Source organism: Triturus cristatus, chromosome 9 (genome assembly GCF_964204655.1).
Source record: "Triturus cristatus chromosome 9, aTriCri1.1, whole genome shotgun sequence".
In the NCBI taxonomy this organism is placed as follows: Eukaryota; Metazoa; Chordata; class Amphibia; order Caudata; family Salamandridae; genus Triturus; species Triturus cristatus.
Genome location: NC_140592.1, coordinates 1119948506 through 1119970736, shown reverse-complemented (window position 1 = coordinate 1119970736; position 22231 = coordinate 1119948506). Strand labels below are relative to the sequence as shown.

The 22231-nt window shown below is 44.3% G+C and overlaps 1 protein-coding gene across 5 annotated transcripts in view; it reads right to left on the bottom strand.

The window, feature by feature from the left end:
- MDGA2 (MAM domain containing glycosylphosphatidylinositol anchor 2) overlaps positions 1-22231 on the bottom strand; it is a 1462473-nt gene that overhangs the window by 630761 nt on the left and 809481 nt on the right. The window lies entirely within an intron of this gene.

The window sequence follows — 22231 nt, the reverse complement described above, 5'->3', positions numbered from 1 at the left end:
CTGGCAGTTTCACTCAGCTGTTTATCCTTCTGAAGTTGATAAAATGAGTACCACTGAGGAGGGTAACAGAAAATAATGTTATTCGATACCAAGGAGCTCTAAGGCTGAATGTAACTTCTACAAATGCCATTTTCCATTATACATAGAGCTTTCTAGTCCCATTGAAGCTGCTGCAGTTCTGGGCTGGGTTTCAGAGTGACACTAAGAGATGTAAACTTGAGCCAGAATATTAATAATAACTGATTGGATTGCAACAACAAAGAGACAAGACACCCTTTCCGTTTGCATTTATCCCAGTTATGTGGAAAGTATTCGTCCACTGCAGCAAAGTAGCATCTCAGCCACATACATTTGTCTCATGAAGGAAAATACAATTTAACTTCAACTTGAGATACAGGCCCTCGTTGTAAGTTGAAAGATACTGGTAGTGTGGAAACTCTACACTCAAAATTAACATTACATTCAGTAACACCCTTCCAGTACCATGGAATCAGAAGTTGATCCCCACAGAATGAGAAATAACTGCACAGGCCGTTTTTGAATGTGTGGTATTTCATGTGGTTTTCACTGTCGACTCCTTCACTCCAACAGCCCAAAACTCAGGGGATCATTTTGAACTACTCTTCAACTTAACCTCATGTAAGAAAGTTTATCATTAATAGGGAAAAATGTGGGTCCTTAGATTGACAGCCTTAAATCTACTGTGAGCCAAGGACCCTGATCTAGCATATGACTCTCTCAGGGTAGTGAGGCCGAGCAGACCAAGGCCTACTTAGGGTAGGTGGTGTGGGCTTGTTCCCCAGTCAGCAGATACACAACAAACAACAACTCGATAAATCAGTGTCCATTCTGTGGTGTTACTTATAAAAAGTTAAAATACCTAATTACACACAGACACACCACTCAATATTATGAATTAATTCATAAATAAATACAGAATGGCAGGTGGGAATTGCTATGGTGACACCCTCCTAACAGTTCTCTCCACTAGTGAAACAATATGATACAATGGGATGCAGTTATCAAATGGCAGACTTAATGGCTTTGGAAGGGCTTCACCACATGCTAAAAAAAGAAATGCAGTAGCCTAAGGAACTAATTTTCCACTTTACCTCCTTCAGAAAACCTCCAGCTCCTGTAAATCTATAATCTCATAAAGCTTACACATGTACTGGTCCTAGCCTAAAGTACTGCAATATAGATTTCAGGAGTGCATACTCAGGCTGGGAGAATATTCTTCTGTATATAAATGCAGGACCATATCAAGCTACACCTGAAATCTCTGTAAAGGCATTGGCTGAATATAGGAACTAAAGATTGAATATGATGCACAAATCATGCTGGGGCAAGGGACCTTGCTACCTTCAGAAACTGTCTCACCATTATAATTAGGTGATAGAACTACTCGATTCATCAGATCAAACAATGGCCCTTACGTGTGGTGTAAAATCCTTGGAGGTTCAAGGTCTAAAAGCCTATAGGCGTCTCAACCCTCTACTCTGCAGCAATGCATGTTCTAAACAACACATCAAATGCATTGCTTTTGATCTCACACAATTCATACCAACATGTAAACACTCCGGAGAGCACAACATCATTAAATAGCAATACATGGCCAAACACAGAAATAAAAATGTATCCTTAGACATCTATTTGATAATGTTAATGGTAACTTCACATGTAGTTTCACTTGTGCAAACATTGATGCCATTTGTGATGTCAACTGTCACATTATGAGTGAGGTTATGAGCATTGCATTTCCTGTGTGAGTCCTTCTTGGCTTCTGTGCTGTCAAAAAAGTAGGGAGGTCCTCATGCCCACAGGTGGGCGTACAGCTGCATCACATCTACTATCACTACAGGTCTTGCTATTAATTCATTCATGGACCCTTAACTGTTGATGGAGCCCAAGATGTTGGAGGCATGTACTTCTAGGAGACCATAAACCACCACCACAAATCAAAATTATTGAAAAGATTTTCCTCCTAGCTTTCATCTTGCACAATATAGAAAAGCAAAGGGAAGCACGTTTCCCTGTTTGCTTTTCCTAATCAGCAAACCACTCCTTCACGTGGCCAGCAGTTTCTATATCTAACCATAGTATTGATCCAATGCAACAGAAAGTCCATTGCATGTAACAGAACATGAATTTGCATTATTATTATTATTTTGGGTCGTCCCTGGGACAGAGTTGAACAGTTTGCTTTACTGCTCAAAAAAAGCTTTTGTCTCATTCTCTATAGAGATTATGGATAATATTATTTACTGTGCTTGTCGTGTACCCTGCTACCCTGATGCCATGCATGCTTAGCAAAGAGTGACAGCCATGCTTGGGGAGGATCTGGGTGGTTGATTAAAGAAGCCTGTGTTGCTACCTTTATAACCATTTCATACGTTTTTATAATGTGTTTTAATTTTTGTTTTCACTGGTTCTTTGCCTCCTGTTTCTACGAGTTATTGAATTTTTTTCTACCCTTTATGATTTGTCAAACAAGTCAGATGAGCAGCACATGAATGCTTGTCCAATAGCTCTGGTGTAATATTGAGTAACCCTAATAGATTAATTTACAAAGTATCATGGCTTCTACCCATAACAGTTGCCATTTCAATTGCTCCATAGTCCTTTGCAAGGCATACTCTGGGTCCTAATGCATCCTTTTGTTATTGATGGTAAGAGCAACATATGGAGTGAAATATCATTGCTTGGCTAATTGTTATGTTTTATTTCAATGTCAGCTGTGAAACTTGACGTGAATATGAAATTTACATGAAACATGCTATACGATTCCTATATAATCAAAATCTTATAGCTTATGTTCTATACCTTCACCCATGCCCAAATGTTGGAATCGCTGGTTAATATTATAGCATGTCTCCATTTCATATACCAACTTATCTTTTTATTAAATGATTTGCTAGCATAACTACAATTCAATTCTATCCAGATCTGAATATCGTCCTATTCATCAAAACCTACCCCTTTTTCACCCCGAATAGATGACCTCTTATAAAAATTATTTGTTTTTTAATTACATGATATGCTTCAATTTCAGCCTTCCATATTTTCTGTAAAATGAAAGGATGACTGAAGCAGTCTCTCAGTCCCACATTTCCTTTAAATTGTACCCTTTGTCCACAATTTATAGGTAGGACCCAGAGGTCTACGTTTTGAAATACATGCATGAGTTTCTGAAAGTCATAAACATTGCATCTCTACAGTGGTGTTAGAAATGGGATTTCTAGTTGGCTAGGGTATGCACCTAAGCCAGGCAGAACCCACCACTCTAGTCAGGGCAATTAAGTTGCACACAAAATGTAACGTGCTCACTCTCTGGTAGCTTGGTGCAGAGCAGGCAGGCATATAATCAGAGGCAATGTGTAAAGTGTTTGCACAACACACTCACACCCTTAGCACAATAAAACCCCACAAAAGAGACTCCATGCAGAATTACATAAAAATATATATTGTATATTGTACATATAACATAGACCAAAGCGGCATGAAGCATAAGTACTATGCAGACTATACAAAACCTGAATCAGTACTCATTTTCCTGACAATTCAATAATGGAAATGACACACATCATAACATAAAGGTATGAAATGCAATAGTTAGCTTAGAGACAAAACAAATAAATCGCCAGATATCATCCGAAGTAGATCGACCACTAAATAACATCATAAATGTGTCGAGTGGAGAAGCAAGATGGCGGCCAAGCAGTTGGCTGTTTGAGCGGTCTGCTCTCCCTCCCCGACTCTTCTGGTGAACGAAGAGTTCATGGCAGCCTACCTAATCTTATGATGCTTTGGTGGTTAACGCAACGCAGTTGCAACATACCGCTTGTTTGCTGCTTGTGCTTCCGTCGGATTGGGAGGTGTCTATTTGCTTTTCCGAAGCTGCAACCACGAATTTGTGATACCATGCCGCCCAAGAACCAGCATCGGGCGTCACGCTCCAAATCAACTCTCCCGCCGGTGAGAGCGCGCCCAGACGCTACGGGCCAGAAGACATCGGCAGGACGGGCGGGATTGCAGGAGGGTGCCACGTCCAGCGCCACGAGCGGTCAGGAGCGCTCCTCTTCCTCCGAGGGCGCCAAGCCTAAAGTTCCTGCCCTTTTCCTTAAAGCCAGAGGCAGTGGACTACTTGGTAGGGATGTGGAGGGGTCAGCGTTGCCCATTCTCACGCCACAGCTGCTTGTTCCGCTATTCGCTACGGAGGAAATGGCACCGCCAGCAGAGTTACAATGTCAGAGTGCTGTTCCCGACGCCGGAATACAGGAGAATGGCATTATGGGAGTTGAAGTCCCTTTGCGAACACCGAGCTTGCCGATGAGAGCTGTACAGACTGAAGCTGCTCCCAAAGTCAACCCTATGACCCCCGGAGGTAAGAATATATTGAATGGTCAGGAAAAGACTGAAACACCGGTGCAACTTTCGGGGGGTCATGTATTAAGACTAGGCGCCAATTCAGAGGGTGGCAGCATAGAGGCGCAAGATAAAGTCTCCGTAGGAGACGATTTTTTTTCGTTGTCTGATCGTTCCTCCACGGAAAGCTTGGCTGAAGACTGGCTTGGTGAGGGCTGCTCAGGGGGGGAAGATGATGCCGATTTGACGGCTAAGCTGTGTCAGTTATCTACGGCTGAAGTGCAAGGACGGCTATCCGATATTGGAAGTTTACATGGGTCCGATAACTGTACAAATGGTAATTTTCAAGACTCCCCAAACCCTTTAGTCAATACCCAACCCCATATGGTACATCATTCAACCGCAGCCTTGGGCACCTCTAATCGAGAGCATCAGGAGATTACACTTAACACCATTTATGATGTTATCATGGCACAAAGAGCGGAGGCGCAAGCAGAGAACCTTCGTACACAGACTGCGTTAAAAAAGCTGCAGAATTCATTGCGTAGGGTTGCCAAATCATGCGCTGACTCTGCAATAAGAATAGGGGAAGCCGAAACACGGATATCAACGCTGGAGGATGAAGTAGTCTCTCAGAGGAAAGAAATAATTTCACTGAATGCTCACAAAGATGAATATTTATGGAAGTTAACTGATATGGAAAACCGGCTAAGACGTAACAATCTTAGAATTCTTGGGGTACCGGAGGGAAAGGAAGGGTCTGACCCTCGAAAATTCGTAGTGAAACTACTGTCTGAGGCCTTTTCCGGATATCAGCAGCTGGGACTGGAAAGCAGAAGTTCAAAGGGCTCACCGATTCCCCTTTTTTCAGAAGAAAACAGCAGCTCAAGAAACCTCCTTCCCCCGAGCAATTTTAATCTCTCTAAATCATTTTCTTGCCCGAGAGGCCCTTTTTGATTTGGCCCGTCCTAATAAGAAAGCTCATGCTATGGGCTGTGAATTCTTTGTGAGACCTGACTTTTGTCAATCAATGGTGGATCTCAGATGGAGATTTCGACAGCTGATTCCGAAATTTCAGGAAAAAGGAGCGCAAGCCTTCCTGCAAAATCCTGCAAGACTTAAAATTATTTTAAAAGGACGGACATCTGTATTTACTGAAGAAGCTACCGCCAAAGAATTTCTGCATAAGTTGTAGATGTCCAGGGGGGGTTTTTTGTTTTGTTTTTCCAAATTCTGAGGTTCGGTGATTGCATTGTATGGGTTCCAACCAAGGCTACCCGTTTGTTTCAATAACCCCTTGTTTAAAAAAAAAAAAAAGTAGAGAAAGTTCTCTCTTTAGCTAAATCGAACCTGGTTGTTAATAATAATATAGAATATTTCCTTTTTTCTGCTTTTTTAGTTTGGATGGGATAAGATAAGGTAGGCTAGGTACGGACTAGCTATGTTTAGATACGGATAAGAGTTCCGGGGGGGGATAGGAGTGGCAGATCAATCACCATCTCCGGGACTAGCGTCCCTATGCTTCATGGGAAGGGTGAGGGGGGGTGGGGGGTAGGGGTGGGGGTTGGGGGATTCGTGGTGGGTGGTGAAGGGGGGTGGAAAGAAAAATCTGCATTGATCTTTTTGCTTTTTTTTGTTACTAAATGCCCAAGGCTAGATTCCAGGCTAAAAAACATTATCATTGGGGATGTAGTTTGCTCCATGTTTGATGTAGGTATGACAAATTTACTGTCTAACTTAAAAAAATTATTATTCAATGAGAAAAATACAGTTATGTACGTTAAATATATGTGGTCTGAATGACTTTAAAAAAAGGCTGTTTTTTTCACAATTAGCTAGGGGTTCTTCATGGGATATTGTCTGTCTTCAAGAGACACATATTGCTTGGACTAATAGGGTATGGCTTAAAAAGATGGGGTTTGATTTAATTACATGCTCTAAGCAGTCTACTAATACGAAGGGTGTAGCAATTCTTTGTAAACCAGGCGTTGTTTCTTGTAGGAAGTATAAAGAGGATAGAAACGGTAGGTGGGCTATTATTGAGGCAGGGTTTGGAATAGGGGAGGTTATAACCATATGTACTATCTATGGTCCTAATATAGACGATCCTGAACTATACGACTCCCTCAATTTGGAGTTAGCTCTATGGCCCCATCCTATCATATTGTGTGGGGATTTTAACATACACCTAGCCGATACAGTCAACATAAATTTAGGGATAGATTATACGGGTCGGAAACCAAAAGTTTTCAGATCTTTAAGTAACTTAGTAAGGAAACAAGGTCTACACGATGCATGGATTCAACTTAATAAATTTCAACAGGGCAGCACTTTTTACTCTGCTCCCCACAATAAATTATTCCGTCTTGACTATATCTTTGCCTCTCCTTCTATTCTGGCAGATGCCACTATTACGCTATTACCAAGATTAATTTTAGATCACAACCCTCTTGTGTTAAAATTCCAGATCATTGCAGGGCAATTTATAAGATATAAATGGACTTTTGATAGGAAGCTATTAGTTGATGAGGAGTATCGTGACTGCATCAAACTTTGGCTTCCAAACTTTTTTGCAATTAATAATGGCTCTGCTTCAGAAACAATGGTCTGGGACACTTTTAAGGCTGGCGTAAGGGGGGAAACCCTTAGATACGCAATAAGGAAACGTAATGCTATAAGACAAAGAAATGAACAAGCTATGTCAGACTTAAGCGCATTGGAACGAGAGCTAGCCCAGAAGATTAAAGATCGGATGGATGTTTCTGTAATACAAAGTAATATCGTTAAACAGAGATCTTTAATCTATAATCAGCATGCGGAAGAAACGGCTGCTAAATATCAGACATTCCGAAGGGAATGTTTTGAATATGGGGAGCAGGTGGGGAGAGTACTGGCAAATAGAATAAGGCAAAAGCAGTCTCAAAGCAAAATCGATAAAATTAAGGATATAGATGGGTTTCTGCAAAAATCAGAGTCCGGCATTTTGGAGGTATTTAAAATTTTTTACGAAAAACTTTACGAAAGTGGGGAAACTTCTGACCCACGGGGGTACTTGGGTGAAATCAGCACGGTAGGTCTGGACCCGGCTCAGAGTGAAAGCCTCTCTACCTCTATAACCTGGGAGGAAATTATTCAAGCAATGGTATCTCTACCAAGGGGTAAAGCAATGGGGCCTGATATGATCCCTTTGGAATTCTTTTTTTTTTTTTTTTTTGGAATTTTATGTTTCCTTCCAGGCTGAGCTACAGGACGTGTTATTATCTTTATTCCAGCAGGCATTTATGGGTACAGTGCCCGACTCATGGGCTAAAACAACTATAATTGTTTTTAAAAAGAAAGGCAAGGACGAGGCGGAGCCAGCCTCATATCGTCCTATCACATTAATTAATTCAGACAGCAAGATCTTCTCTAAAATACTTGCTAGAAGGCTTGGAAAGATCATTGCATCACTAGTCTTGCTACGTCAGCACGGGTTTGTGGCAGGTAGAGGTACTACGGATCATGTTCGGCGAATAATATCTCTTCTGGACTGGTCCCAGGCCTCCGAAGTTCCAATAGGGGTGGCCCTGTTGGATGCTGAGAAAGCATTCGACAGGGTCTCCTGGGAATTTTTATGGGCGGTTCTGCATTGGAAAGGCTTTCCATCTCCCTTCATTAAGGCCGTACAGGCCATGTATACTTGCCCAGTTGCCACAATCCGTATTTCAGGAAATCACTCAGGGGAGCTTAAGATATACAGGGGCACTCGTCAGGGGTGTCCTTGCTCTCCTCTTTTATTTGCTCTCTATATTGAGCCCTTGCTGATTAAGATTGAGCATGACCTAGAGATTATCCCAATACAGCCTGTGACTGAATCTATAAAAATTTTAGCCTACGCGGACGATGTGGCCGTAGTGACATTGGATGTTCTCAATGCAATGAGGCGTATCGAATACCTGACATCAGAATTCGGTGCCGTGTCCGGCTATAAGTTGAATTTACACAAAACTCAAGTCCTTTTTACCGGCTCTGACGTCCTACCCGGGGTCAACACAGTTACCGAGGCTATTTATTTGGGGGTAAAAATTGCAGTTAATGTACAGTCCATAGTTAATTTAAACTTTGAACCTATCTTAATCTCAACAAATAAAATGCTAGAGAATCTTGACTATTTGCATTTATCATTATATGGCAGGTGTAATGTTATCAAGATGGTAGTCTTCCCGAAATTTCTCTATCTATTCCGCACGATTCCACTTCTAGTTCCTAATCCAATTTTTTTTAAAGTCGAAAGAATGTGCTCCCGTTTTCTATGGGGGTACAAGAGAACAAGGAGAACCCTAAAAAAATTAAGCTTACCAAAGGAGAGGGGGGGATTAAATATCCCTCAATTTCAATATTATTACTGGCTGTCCATGCTCCAGTATATGGGAATATTGTTTTTCGGTGTTCAGTCCTATAAGGACCCAGCTATATGTCCGTCCATTTATGAACTTATTTTAGGCCCAGAAGCCAACTATATGTTCTTTAAGTTTTTTGAGCCCAGTTATTACAAAAGGACACGTTTTAAGACTTTAGCTGCTGCTGCTGTAGTTTGGTCTAGAATTCGCAAATTTTTTATTTTGAAGGAATATAACCGATATATGCCCCTGGGAATACCAGGTAAACTTCCTTTAATCTTTTGTGACTCTACTATGCGGAGATGGAGTGCTCAGGGGGTTAGAACCGTTGGTGATCTTTTCAGAGAGAAACAATTAATCCCATTTGTAGAACTTCAAGAGAAATTTGGGCTGTTACGTATAGACTTTTTTAAATATCTCCAAGTACGCAGCTTTTTAGATAACCTTGAGTTAAGAGGACAGATTAATCTAGAGAAGAATGTAATACTAGAATGCATAAAAGGGAGATGTAAGATTTCTCAACTCGCTAAAATAGTGATTGCAAGTCAGCAAGATGATCTTGCTGTATATGAGCATCGCTGGGAGATGAGGTTGGGGATAGTAGGGGTCGACCTACAAGCCTCATTCAATTTAGCTGATCGGTTAATTTTTTCAGGCAGACATAAGAGTCAATATTATATGGCCATTTTTGATTTATATTACTCTCCAGCGAAGATAGCCAAATGGGGGACAAACCGAGGGATTTCCTGTCCTAGATGTACCCTGAGGGCTGCCGACCTGGTGCATATGTTATATGAGTGTCCAGTTCTCTCTCCGTGGCTCAAGGAGATACAAAGCTTTTTGAATATAGGTTTAGACATTTCAGTTAATTTGTCATCTCAACTAGTGCTGTTTGGCTGTGAGTTCGGAGCAAATGTCAGAATGCGACCAACCCCTGAGAAGGGATTTTTGTTTTTATGTATGGCTATCCTCTGTCTATGTATTACTTCCCAATGGCTAAGTCCTGACTCACCATCCTTTAGTATGTGGATGACCAAACTATTATCCTTGTATAAGTTAGAAACTGCTTTGTACAAACTGAAAGGCAGGGAAAAAAAGAAATTCGGACTTGCACTATGGGCTCCAATCATGAACTGGGTATGATTAATTTGTTTTTTTTTCCTCTGTTGGATTCTTACTGTATGTAAATGTCATTCGAACGCCTTCTTTTTATGTATAAGGTTTTTCTTTTTTCTTTTTCCCTGTGTTTAGGGGTAATGTAACAAATGTTAATATCATGAAATTGTTTCATCATTAATGCTGATTTTTGAAAATTCTAAAAAAAAAAAAAAAAAAAAAAAAAAAATGTGTCGAGTAAATCACCTACATTTGCAGGGAACACATAGATACAGCACACCTGCACTTCTTATTAAATGTTATGTGGTATTTGTGGTACTATGAACTCCCTTGGGATGAATGCAAATTTATACTGTAGACCACAGGAACTCCTGTGCACCTACTTCATGAATTAGGGTAACTCCTAAATAAAGCAAAGCTTACTTCCCCATGGCAAATGAGCCTCCGTTGAGGATCCGCCCCACAATGCTGAGCCACAGAACAATTTCCCCCAAGATATGTAAAACAATGAAAGGCAGCTGCTCGCAAACGGGAGGAGCAGCTGCTGACCAACTCAGCTTCCTAAAATAATGATCTGACACCGCAGCGTGTCTGGGGCCCAATGGGGCCTTTCAGACTGCTGTTTAGCGAAAGTAACAAAATGAGCCATCCACTGTGGTAAGATCTCTCTGGGTCCCCCAACGCCAGAAAAATGCTGGGATGCAGCTGCCTGCGAACGCTTGGCGCGGCTGTTGTCGCTCCTCTCCACGCTGACCCAAATTTCTTCTTGCGGCCTGAAGAAGAAACTCCAAATTAAATTGTGCGGCAAGCAATAGCTCAGTGCACATAGCATGAGTCACGATGGGCAAAGTTGCTGATTCTTGAAAGATAGTCAGAAAGCGCTTAACATGCTGTTTCAGTGCCAAGCGAGCAGCGCTCACCACACGATAGTTGTAAAGCTGGTGTTGGACAAACTCATGAGTCCCATGGCTGATTCCAGGTTTTTCCAAATAGAACTCTCTCAGATCTCAACAGAACAGGGAGGAGGCAAGCCAGCCTGCCCCTGGAGAGCACTGGGGACACATAGATCAGGCAGTTAGGCAACAGGTCAACACATGATTTTCCTTGAGCAGAGTGGCAGTTTCTCCAGCAGCCAGGCAGGCATGCAGGTCAGCACAACAAAGCAAGTAGTCCTAATGGAGATTCCTCCTGGCAGCACAATAATCCTCTGGCAATGTGCAGAATGTAGAGCCAGCAGCATCTGTTTACAAGTCCCATGCAGTGTCTAAAATCATGGGGTCAGAGGTGCTGTACTTATACTCAAAAATGTCTTTGTTCAAGGAAACCTGAGAAGTGCACAACAATCCCTTTCAACCCCAGCCCTGGCCCCAAACATCAGTAAGAGGTAAATCACCCCTTTGTGTGTGGGGAAGATACAAACTATACAAATGTAGCATGTGAACGCCCGTCTCTCTCCTAGCCCAAGAAGACCATCAGTATGCAGATGAATGCAGATATAACCCTGTCACACCCAGCCCTTCCTGTGTTGTGGCGGTCTGGAAAGTATGCACAAGTGTGGCTGTCACCCAGCCCTAAACAAGACTGCAAAACATAAGGAGTCAAAAGCACAGAGACTTGCCCACATTATAACATTGGAATTACTAAAATAGTAATGAATAATCCACCTACACCAGTAATCAGGAGTTATCACCACTACTCCAAACATACCAAACATGGCAACACTACTCCTTTCAGATCAGGATTTACCATTTAAACACATATAAGGGAATTCCCAATGCTAGCCTATGAGAGGAGAAGAGCTCATAGCAGTGAGAAACAAAATAGGCTGTTTACCACTGCCAGGACATTCCATACAATACAGGCATAGGCCCTACCTTTTACTTACACAGCACCCTGCCCATAGGGCTACCTAGGGCCTACTTTTGGGTGACCTATGTGTTATAAAAGTGGAGTTTAAGGATTGGCAAATAGCTCTAAATGCCATGTCAAAGTGGCAGTAAACTGCACATGCAGGTCCTGCAGTGTCAGACATGAGGCAGGTTTGATAGACTACATCAGTGGGTGGCACAAGCAGTGCCCCAGGTCCACTAGTTGCATTAACTTGCAGTCTCTGGGTATATGAAATACCACTGCACAAATGAAATATTCCAAACAGGTTTAAACCAATCATACCATGTTTAAAGGAGAGAGCCCATGCACTTTAGCACTGGTTAGCTGTGTTAAAGTGCTCAGAGTACTAAAACTAATAAACAGAAGGTCAGAGAAATAGGCTGAGGAAGGTTAAACATTTCGGGATATCACTGCAAAAAGGGCCGGGTCAAACAAATGGTTATTTCCCAGACATAGTCCTGGTCATGTATTTATCTAGTTGTTTTGTATGTTGCTGTTTGCCACCTTTTGCTTACTTCGGAGTTAAGATAGTCATGAGATAAAGACTGCTCGAGTGGGAATCGGTTCACAAAATGTTAAATATCTTGACTTGTTATCATATTGACTAATTACCACTCTTGTTTAATCGTCTTTTCTTGGTCAAATGGATCTTTGCAGTTGTTTTAGAGAAGAAGAGTGCAATGCATGATACAAATATAATCACAATCGTTAGGCTGGTTTTAGTCAATAAAGAGAGTTGGTTAAAGCGTAAACGGTTTTATTAATCACATCTTTTAGTAGTCCATCTTTCTTGCAAATCACAAGTAAAATTCAGATTAATATCATTAGTCAATATATGAAAGAAATATGAAACCAATATTGGTTTTTCACAACGGAATGAATTACTATTCTAAGAATCAGGTGAAAATGGAGTCAGTAAGAATCCAAAAAGAGCTCTAGTCTGACAAAGAGAGAGAAAAGTATAAAGCTTCAGCATTTAAATCAGCTCAAATACATCAAAAATATCAAAGTAAAGAACTTCCCATACAGAGAGGTTCAAGAACCTCAGTGAAGTCTTAATCAAAATAGTATAAGGTCAGGGTAAATCGGTCTGGAAAGTTCTCACAAAGAATGGGTGAAAGTGTGATAAAGTGGCGAAAATGGCTAACCCTTCTCTAGAAATATGCACTATTATAGACTACACATTTCATGAAGCTTTTGCAACATGTTGCTCTTCTCGTCTGCCATCAATCAATCAGCGTCTGATGCTCTCCTAACAACAGGATCACTCCTCATCTTCTCACACAAATACAAAAGTCCATATATACAGGAAGGTTACATTTTCAACTAACTTATAACAACTACGTCCTCATGTGGGGTTTACCTCATTTAGGCTTACTTTCCCACATATACACTACATCTTTAACCTTCTAATATCTAACTTCTGAACAATAGTCTATGTAGAAGTTGAAACAACTGTACTAATGAAAAGTGAAAACATTTTGTGGACTCACCTATATATAAGTGAAACAAATAGGTTAGAGAGGCTTAAGCTTTGCATTCCAATGATTGAACTCTTCACTACCCCCATTAAATGACGATTATTAATGTGTAAAAAGTGGTCTTTGTGCAAGTAGAAACATTCTGTGGAAATACTATATAAGGAACCTATAAATTATTATAAAAACCTTGTTCATGGAGAGGTCAAGAATCAAACATTTTATGTGTACTCAGCATTTTATATTCAAGCTTGTTTTCCAAGCAGCATTTCCTTAGTCATGTCAGGCCTGGTATGAACAAATAGGGCATGTTACAGTTTTGTGCATTCTATACACGTTATTTTTTTATTAAAGTCTGTATGTTGATTTTGCACATTTAATTATAACCAGCATTATTTCTTGTTAATTTAAAATCACATTCCCAAGACCATTCGGATTGGGTGGGACACTACATGTGATATCCATCAATTTGATCACAGTTATATAAGCAATCCAGTTTAAATTATACCTAAATCACTCAGATTTCAAATGTTTTCTGAAGTGTTTGTGATGAGGTTCAGAAAACAATTCTAGATTGTTCCAACCTCAGGCGTTTTGTAATCCCACAGATCTGCATTCATGTTTCAGATCTGCATTCATGTTTCAATCTTTTGAACGATCATCGGTTAATCAGATCGGCAGATGTAAAATGGAGGTTTCTGATTGGGCTATAATGAGATGTCACTCTCTGTGGGTATCATGGACCTTTACACCTAAGTATTTCACACACATCAAGAGCCTTAAATGTGATCCTACAATCTAAAGGAAAGCAGTACTGTGCTGCAAGAATGGTTCTTGCTTATAGATGTTTAAGCACATTTTGGTTGCCTTATTCTGTAGCGTTTGCAATGCTTTTCTTCAGGAGAAAAGAGAAGACAATGTTGGAGGAATCAACACATTACATGTTAAGAGATCTCATTACCTCCACCCAGTAGACTGTCTGTAGTAATGAGAGAATTTTAAAGATTACAACGAACTACATGTTGACATTCTTACCTACTGCGTTGACTTGAAGAATGCATCAGAGAATAGAATCGAAAATTATCCCCAGCTTATTTTTTTTCGGGGAGTGGAGGAGGGATTCACCAAACTAGCTACTGAACAGTAGGCAAAAGGTAACAATCCTAGGGGAACACAGTAAGGAATAGCAAATAAAGGAGATTCGAATGACTCGATCCTGACCTCACACCTTTAATCGATGAGAGAAGATAAGATCCATAGTAAAGCATAGTAACAGTGTCATCAGCAATAGGAAATTAATGCAGTGCTTAATTTGAGCTGGTTGTTTCTGGTGCTCAGCACCAGCACTTAATCATCAACACCGGCCCCTTTCAAGAGCACCAGTTAAGGACACATTCATTTACGGGGAGGTTAAGTGATTTGCCCCGAATCACAGGATGTTGAGCCGTCACTGAGACTCGAAGCTGGTTCCCCAGCTCTGAAGTTGGCTGCTCTGACCACTACACTACATACTCTCCCCACTTTCATGGTCAGTATTTGGTTCTGCTTTAGGTGATGCTAACAGGAGAAACGGGGTGGTGCAAGCTGCCTCCTTATGAGAGCCCTGCCACTTATATTTTTAACAAATTAACCACTGAGTGAATGGCTGGTTCATTCCGCCAAGAGAGAAGGAGCGCTTCTGTAATGTTGGCTTCAAAGGATTCAATGCTCTTCGTAGTCCTGACCTTGCACTCACACCCATCAGAAAATTGAAACGCGTACCAGATATAACCTGAGGGAACATTTAAGATATCATTACACCCAGGTCCCTTATGTCCTCGTCCCATTCATTACTATATGGAGATAACCATCTCCCGACAGAAAAAAGGATGAGGAGAATGCTGGGACACTAACCCCGCCCCTCCCACCGGGAGTACATAAGGGGTACTTACCCAGCATTCCGCCTGTTCTTTTTTCTGTCTGTCGACAGAATGGTCTTGGATGCTGGTGCTGCTCCTGCTGGGCTGGGGTGGCATGCACTTCTTCTCTCCTCCCCCCGCCCGGCTGCCTGGCTTCGCGGGCGGGGGGCATTTCTTTGTTGGTCTGCCTCCCGGCCTGCCAGGTTTGCTGGGAGGCATGGCTTTTCCTGGCGGCAAATCCTGGTTACCGGACCTTTGTTGCTGGTGCACCGCCTCACAGCTGCTTCCGGGTCGCTGAGCACGTCTTTCTGGGGCCTGGCTGTATGGAAGACGCGCTGCGCTTGTTGTCCCATGGATTTCCGGAGCCGGATGTTGGAGTGGGGGCCTTGTTCCTATTGGTGTTCCGGCCACACTCCGGGTCAGTCCCGCGTAGCGGTGTTTTGATTCTCTGCTGCTTCCTGGACAGTTGCATGTTCGTGTAGTGCTATGTGCATTGTTTCCTTCCTCGGAGAGGCACGGTGGCAGGTTCGGCTTCTGGACTTACCTGGATACGCAAGGGAGACATCTGGGGATGCCAGGGGTGCACCCGGGGCCTCATACATGTGGGGCATTCGCTCTTAAACTGTGCTGTGTCCCCGCTTCTGCCCTCATGAGTTTGGAATGGGGTGGTGAATGCGGGCCTCGATCCCGCTGCCTCTCGCGTGCTGAGCGTGTGCTCTACATTGCTTTGGCTGCTGCGGCCGATTTGGTGATGGTGTCTGGTGGTGGGCTCCGGGCATTTGGCTGTTGTGTTCCCTGTTGCTGTGGTGCGCATATGGTCCGTCAGCTAGGCTGCTGACTTTGGTGCTGGAGACCGGAGTTCGAGCCTCGGGGTCGCGTCCACGTTCTGTGGTTCTGGGCATATCGCTTATTCTCACCTCCCCGTGCTTGCATGTGTAATGTGGATATGGTGCTCTTGTGCAGCGCTCCAGTGCACCACTATGTTGCGTGTGGGGTGTGTCCGTCTGTCTGGCATTGGGTCATTGATGGGTTTTCGCTCCTGTTCCCTTTCTGCACTGTGTCGCATATGCTGTGCGATGTTCTGGGGTGGTGAGTGGGTGCACCATGGCTGTATGCTACCTCCTGTACAGCTTGGGTGGCGCTGTGTTTCCTAAGACTCCGTTTGGTGTTATGCTTCGTGGTGCTGCCAGGTTTGGGGCCGGGAGTCCCATGTTTATTGTCCCGGACAGTGCTTTTGCTTTGGGATCGGGTGATTCTGGGCGCTTCACTTACTCTCCCATGTTTGTGACATGCTTTGGCTGTGTGGTGTGCATTGTTTTTGTGTGCTCTCTATTGTATGTGCATTCTCTTGTGGCTCTCGTGGGTGCGGCCTGGCATCCTTCACTCACCCGTTGCTCCTTGGTTGTGTGCTTCGTGTCTGCCATAGGTTCTGGCCTGGGGGGTTTTGCTTTCTGCGCTCAATCCCGAGGTTGTCCAGTTTATTTTGCTGGTCATTTGCTTGGTCTCCCAGGAGGCGTGCTGCTCTCCGTGGGTTTCTGCTTTGCTTCTCCTGCATTTTCGTGGAGGGGATCCGTCGCTGTTGCCATGGACTAGAGGTGTCTTTTGCGTCCTGTTCCTTGGGCTGCTGCCTTCTCCTCCCGTTTGGCAGGCTCCTCTTGACGGGGCTGGGGCATGTTGTTGGGCTCTACTCGGGTCCTGTGTTCTGCGTTGCCTTCGTGGCTACCTTGGGCTGTCAGTTGGGGTGGGGGCCTTGTTCCTGGTGGTGTCCCGGTCTCCTCTCCGTGTTAGCAGGACTTGGCTTTCCCTGTGTCTCTGAGATGGTGGTATGCGCTTATCATGGAGGATGTGCCCGTGGCTGCGTTGCCAGGTTGTTGTCTCTGTCATCCTGCTGCTGTTCTGCCTCTTGTGGTTCCTTTCCATGTTGCCTTTGCCTGCGCTTCTGGGTGGTTCTTCCTGGCACGCTTGTTTGTGTTGAATTTTGCCCTGGTTGTCTGCTAGCCATGTCATTTGGGCTTGGGGCTGGTGCTCCTTGGCTGTGTCCTGGGCTTGGTTGTTGCGGTCCTGGCCTCCGGGGTTTTTGCCTCTGGCCTTTCCTCCCTGGGGATGGCTTCTCTCCTGGGTGGGGTCACCAGCTTGGGTTGTCTGGTTGGGGTTGGTTCCTCTTTTTCTGCTTCCCCGGGCTGCTGGTTCTTGGCGGGCTTTGTGGTGCTTGTCTGGCCTACTTTCGGGGTCCGTCTCCCTTGCCGGTGTGCTTCGGGATGCCCTGGTCAGTCCTCTCTGCTCCTCGCTACTACGTGGTGTTCTTGGCGCCTCGTCTGCTCTGGTGCCTCGGTGGATTTTTGCTTTCCCTGTGGTTACTTGTGTTTGGCCTCTTGGCTGTTGGCTCTGCTTCTTCCTTCGGCCTTTTCTCCCTGCTTCTTCCGGTCTCGTCTGGTATCAGTGATGTTGCTGGGTGGTCTGTGTTTGTTGCCTGGCTGGGTTCCCCGGGTGCTGTTGGCCTCCTCTGGGTCTCTTCTGGCCTGCGATGTTCTTCTCTGGCTTGGTACGCTGGGGGGTGAGGGGGGAGGGGTTGTCCCTACCCTTTCTGGTGGTTCTTTTGCCAGAGTTTTGACTCAGCTTTTCCCTGTACTCATGTTGTTCTGGGCCGTGTTTCGGTCTGTCCTGGTCTGCCAGCTTGTGGTGGCTTCTGCTTGCCCTTGGGCGGTGCCTGCTTTTGGTTGCCTGTTGCCTTTGGGCTTCCTCCTTGTTGGCTCCTGTTCTTGGCTGTCTGCTGGTTTCTGTTTGGTACGGCCTGCTCAGGTTGCCTGGTTGTGCTCTTGCTGCGGTCCTGATCTGCCTGCTGGGGCTGTGTTGGTGGTTTGTTGGGTGGCCTGGCACTTCTTTGTGGGTGTCTTTACTGCCTGTGGGGTGTCTGGTCCCTCTGCTATCGGGTTCCGGTCCTTGCAGGTGTGGTGTGTTCCTGGCGTTGTGGCCTCTTGGTTCTGGCTGTGCTTGTTTGGGTCTGTCACCCACTCCTGTGTTCCCTGCTTGCCTCCTCTTGGGTTTCGTTTGAGCTGCGCCGGGGCTGTTTGCTCTCTGGCCCGTGCTCTGCTGGGGCCTTCCCTTCTTTGGCCTTCCCCAGTTTTTTGGTTGGGCCTTTGGGTCCTTCTGGTCGTGCGGGTTGCTTGGCTTCAGCTTTGGCTTCCAGACTGTGTCCTCAGTTGCTGTTTTTTGCCCTGGCAGTTCCTCCCCTGTGCGTGCCCTGCCTTGGGTTGTGCTGGGCTGTTGGGTTTGGATGCTTGTGCGTTCCGCCCTGGCTTCTGTTGCTTCTGTGGTCGGGTTGTTTTGTGTTTCCTCTCCCTTGGTGGGTTGGGGTTCCATGCTGTGATGTTTGGGCCTGTCCCGCTCCTTCGGGGACTCTAGGGGTTGTTGGCCCTCGATCTTGCTGGCCTCTGTGTCTTTGCCCCTGCCTTCTGCTTGGGCTGTTTGGGGTCATCTCTGCCTGGCCTGTCTCTGGTTGGGCTTGTCTGTTGTTGGTGTTGGCTCCCTTAGGGTTCCCTTGCTTTGGTCTTAGGTTCTCTGGGTCGTTTGTCCGTCCGGTTGCTCTCCTTCTCTGGTGTTCAGGGTGTGCCTTCTTCGGGCTGTTGCTTCCTGCTCCGGTTTCCTCCGGTTTGTGGTTGGGGTGTTTTGCTGGAGCTGTGTTCTGGGGTTCCTGTGGTTCCTTCTGTTCCCTTTTCCTCCTTGTTTTTCCAGGTCTCTTTGTCCTGGTTGGTTGCCCTTGTCGGTTCTTGCTGCTCGGGCTTCCTGGAGGTGCTGGTTCCATTGGTGCCTTGTTTCCTGGTCTCTCGGAACCTGGTGGGTTGGCTTCCAGGGTTTGTTCTTCCTTCCCCGGTGCCTTGGTTTTCCCTCTTTCCCTGTCCGTGTGCTTTTTCTCGCCTTCCGGGCTGGGTGCTGGTGGTCAGTTGGCTGCTGCTGGCTTTTTTCTCTTGGGGCCTGCTGCTCTTTTATGGGGCTCCGTCCTCTGGTCTCTCTGGGGTCGGATCGTATGCTTCCCTTCTCTTCTGGTTTGGCCCTGCCCTTGCTGGCTCTGCCTTTTTTTTCCGGAGACGACTTTGGTTGTTTTTGGTTGGGGATTCGCGTTTCTCTAGCCCTCTTGTCCCCTGGGTGTTTCTTTTCTTTAGGGGCCTTTGTTCGGCTGGCGTGGGTTCTCTGTGCCTGGGTTTGGCTCCTGTTGCCCGGTTCTGGCTTGCTGGCCTGGTGGCTCTTGGCCTTTCTCTTTGGGTAGCCTCCTTGCTGTTGTTTCCTTCTTGCCTCGGGTGGCTTGTGTGTCCGTGCTCTCCCCTTCTCTGGTTGGCTGTGGGGTGTTCCTGCTGTGGGCTGGTTGGCCTCTGCGGTTGTCGGTCTGGTCGTCTGGAAGTTCTCCCGTTGTTTTGTTGGTTGTGTCCTGGATTTGTGGGGCTCCCTTTTGTCGGGGGCTCTGCCTGGGGTTTCGCAAGTTCTGCCTTTTGCTTCCTGCGGTTGCTACCTTGGTGTGGTTTCCTGGGTTGGCTTCTGTTTTGTTTGGGAAGGCCGGCTTTTCTGCTTTGGTATTCTCCACATAGTTCATGAATGGGACGAGGACATAAGGGACCTGGGGGTAATGCTCTATTACTTACCGGTAATCTTCATTACTCTGGGTCCCGTTGTCCTCGTCCCATTCATACGACGTGCCCTCCCTCCCAGACGGCCGGCCTTCCTGTTGTGGGCTTGGATGTTCAGGTGGAATGCTGGGTAAGTACCCCTTATGTACTCCTGGTGGGAGGGGCGGGGTTAGTGTCCCAGCATTCTTCTGATGCTTTTTTACTGTCGGGAGATGGTTATCTCCACGTAGTAATGAATGGGACGAGAACAACGGGACCTGGAGTAATGAAGATTACCGGTAAGTAATAGAGCATAATTATGCATTAGAGATATGGGAATAATGGGCAGAGTTAATATTTTTTCCACCTTGGATGAAACAATTAGGGAAAAATGTAAGGACCATTATTAATATGGCAAAGGATCATACCGACCACCAGAGTTGGCATTGTTGTGCACCACAGTTACCAAAGTTAGAACAAAACTAATTAATTATGCTATTAACAAATTTAAAATAAATCCGATTTCCTTACGAAATTTAGCAATGCAATGAAAGGTTGAATAAATACAAGTGACCTGTAAAGCGTTACAGCGATAAACTATGAAATAAAACTAAAAATAAATTTGAGTTTTCTATTATCCTCAAATGTGGCAGAAGTCACACTAGTAAGAGGAACTGCATCTTTGTTGAAACATTTCTTTTAGACGGTTACCCCAAAATGCTTCCGTTTTTTGGTCGATATATTAAAAAAATAAAGCTATGCAGATTTACAGAACTGTTTCCATTAATTATTTTCTGAGATGACTTGCCCTTGATATATTTGAATTTATTTTTAAAGCGAATGTAGACAAAAGGTTCAAACCTGGTTGAAACTATTCCCTGGATCATTAATCTAATGTGCCTAATTTACCGGAAGCTGTGGCATGGTTTATTTTCAGCGCATGATGAAGTGCTGCAGTGCAGTGCCTGCGATAGGAGCCTCGCGCTTCCAGTGAACCGCAGTCCTAAAGCGTCACTGGCTGACATACTACATAAATTGTCTCGGAGATGACAGCTCCGAATATATGGCTTATGCTCGTCAGGTTTTACTCTAATTTATGAGCCGGATAAGTAATATTCAAGGTGAGAAAATAAGCTAACTCTTCCAATATATAGGCAGAGCAGAGTTCATTTTTTAAAATTAATTACAAAAGGAAGCTATTTTCTTCACCTTTAGCTAAATACAAATTAATATAAGTAAATGGCATTCACTAAAATAAAAAAAAAATAAAAAAAATAACACAATTTTTTGGTCAAACTCTAGTTGTAAGTGCGACTTTTGGAAACCCGTTAGATCTTTATTATGCGGGTGCAATTTCGCGTAATCCCCATTCCCCCCAATCCCCCAGCCCCACAGGGTCTGTGTCTCAGTAGGTTATCCTGTTTTATGTATTGGTTTCATGCGGTAGGCATTCAACTCGTGTTTGAAAAGGGAGTATAAAAATGCAGCGACTCACTGCACTGAACGACTGTTTACTACTGAGAAGTGCCGGTACTACTGTCTCATTCAAACAAACCTCTGCAAAAATATGAATAGGCGTTTCTATTCTCGTTTTTAAGTGCAGGTACTGAGTACTGCCCATTTAAGGCCCAGGCTGCAGCTACTAAATGATGTCTTCCACGCCAGAAAGGCATTTCCCTCCCAGTGGCGTAGCTAGCGCTCTTTTACTGTCCTGGGTGATCCCAGAGTTTGCCGCTCAGGGATGGCCATTGAAGGAAAGGGCACGGGGGGTGGTGACAGACAACTACAAGCGGGGGTTTGCGACAGACAAAGACGAGAGGGGGAGAAAACTTACCTTGCGTTTGTCGCCGACCCCCAAAAAGTGTCGCATGGGGTGGACTGCCCCCCCCCCCCCGCACCCTCCTAGGTACACCACTGATTCCCTCTTCAAACCTCTCCTGCTGTATACTCTTGCCTACAATATTCATCTAGATGATCTGTGAAATGGATATCAAAGAATACGCATTCTTTTTGCGAAAAATAAATACCCTCCCACTCCTTTCGCAGCCCATCTTGTTGATTACCATCACCCAATACTTGGCAGTGTAGTACCATGAAACGGGACAAATCAAAGTAATTTTCAAGTGTAAGTGAGGATAAAACTGAAAAACCGATACGTTATGTATGTGTAAATTACACTTGATTTACAAAGCCTGAAATACATACGTTGTGACTCGATTAATAAATTATATCTTCATTGTTCTGCTTTTAATGAATGCACGGATAAAAATAAAATGTAACCAGCTGTGCTCCATGAGACAATTTTTAAAGTATATTTGTACTAGATAAGGGAATTTTTGTTTGCTATATTTAAATAAAGCATGAAACAAATAAGGATTATAAAAAAAACCTTGTAGAATTGAAAAAAACTAAGATGTATATAAATCTCAGTGATTGTGGGACCTAAAGTAACAGTGCCACTTAGCAATCATTCAAAATCCTAAAAAGACCGACTTCCCTATGTACCA